The sequence below is a fragment of the Monopterus albus genome, unplaced genomic scaffold (genome assembly GCF_001952655.1).
Source record: "Monopterus albus unplaced genomic scaffold, M_albus_1.0 scaffold319.1, whole genome shotgun sequence".
NCBI lineage: Eukaryota > Metazoa > Chordata > Actinopteri > Synbranchiformes > Synbranchidae > Monopterus > Monopterus albus.
The window spans coordinates 232,349-234,050 of record NW_018128199.1 but is presented as its reverse complement, the minus strand read 5'-3'; the positions used below and the strand labels follow the sequence as shown (position 1 = coordinate 234,050).

The window sequence follows — 1,702 nt, the reverse complement described above, 5'->3', positions numbered from 1 at the left end:
CTTCATTCCATTCCTTGCTCATTATTCAAAATAGTCCAATTCATGATGCCAATTGTTGGATTACAATTCTTGGTGCATCACTTTTCTATTTCAGAAGGTAAATTGGGGGTAATCTCAGTATACTGCTGTGTAACTTGCAAATCAATTAACAGTACCTTGCAATTACAGTAACTTGCTATTTTTCACCTCAGTAATTTTAATCACAACAACAATATGGTCTGGAATAAAAAAAACTTTATTACTGAGACATCATTCAAATAAAACTCTGAACAATCCATTCAATCTAAAAACAGACACTTCAATTTGAGAAACAGTGGCACAACAAATTTAAAGACAGAAAAGTAAGGCAAGTTCTTCACAAAAAACTGTGATTCCATAGATAAATGAGAGACAAATTAAAAAGGCACAAGGAATATATATTTTAAAAAGACCATGCAGGCACATTAGGATGGAATGGGGTTGGTCTCAGTATAACCGGCTGGATCGGCCTCCTGCTTCTGCTTTCATGTTCTGACACTGTGGCCCTTGGAAAACCAGAGCTCCAGTGACAGAGACAAATTACTGGCTGAGGTAAACTGTCTTTATGTTTGAATAAATTGAAAATGACTGAAATGCTTTCCCTGTGAGTTTAAGGAGAAATCCCTTATGGGGGTTTAACTTTTAAAGCAAAAAATCCATTAAAGTCAGTCTTTGGTAAAAGAAATCAAAGGTAGTTAAAATGATTGGCCTGCAGAAAAAAAAATGTGTAGAAAGCTCAACTTGTCCCTGGATCATTCAAATGAGCTCAGTTGGAATTTCAACATCTGACCACCAGGGGGGAGCAGTGTGTCACAAAACTTGAATCTTGTAAGAGCAGAAAATGTCAGCAAGAGAGGCAAAACCACACAGCAAAGCACAAGAGTAAGAAGCTTTGCAAATTCGCTTGCCATAACCCAAGGGGTGGCAGAGGAAGAAGATTGAAATTAGCAAGTTCTGGAAGATCAAGAGCTCATTCAGAGTCCAGAGAGAGAGAGAAATCGGTGTCCAGTGTTGGCACCTTATAACAAGGGTGATGTCTTGAATGAAGGCCAGCTTCTCAGAGCATGAACGACTGGGTGTGTTTGAAATCCTGGGGCTGAGGGACACAGAAAAACAGGTATTATTATTATTATTATTACTATTATTAGTAGTCTGACTTGTTTTATGTTTGTCTCTCATTTCACAGTTCTGGCCTCTGTGGTGCCTCGAGGTGACGACTTTGTGACTTCTGTCAGAAACAGTGATGTTCATTAGGTAAGTGTGAAGTACTCATGCCACTGAGATGCAGGGAGGAAGAAGAGAACAAACTTACCTCTTGGGGTGGAGGGATGTAGTTGACATTAGACCTGAAAGAAAAAGGCACGGTAAGCACACTGGACACAGTCACCAAGAAGAAGAGACTGGAGGCAGACGACTGTGTCCTGAGTCATACTGTATCTTGCCCTGCATAAGTAATGCACATCACACATGGCAAAGCTCCCATGAGGTAAAAAGGAAAGTCAGATTGAAGTCTTGACTGAGCAGTGTGTAGGGAAACTGTGGTTCAGTGTTTGAGCCATGTCATTTGATAACAACTGTTCCTGTTCTCAACACAGATGCATACAGTCAAAATCATCTGTCTTATACACAACTGAAAACAAATCTGTAAAATGTAACCACTGCTGAATTCTTCAAGGAATAGTTT

At 39.5% G+C, this 1,702-nt stretch overlaps 1 long non-coding RNA gene across 1 annotated transcript; it reads right to left on the bottom strand.

Annotated features, from left to right (window-relative positions):
* Window positions 1–217: 217 nt before the first annotated feature.
* LOC109974056 (uncharacterized) lies at window positions 218–1,694 on the bottom strand. Its single transcript, XR_002276920.1, has 2 exons — window positions 1,331–1,694; window positions 218–1,114 (listed from the first exon to the last, which is right to left on the bottom strand). It is a non-coding gene; the product is annotated as an uncharacterized LOC109974056 (long non-coding RNA).
* Between the last annotated feature and the right edge of the window lie 8 nt (window positions 1,695–1,702).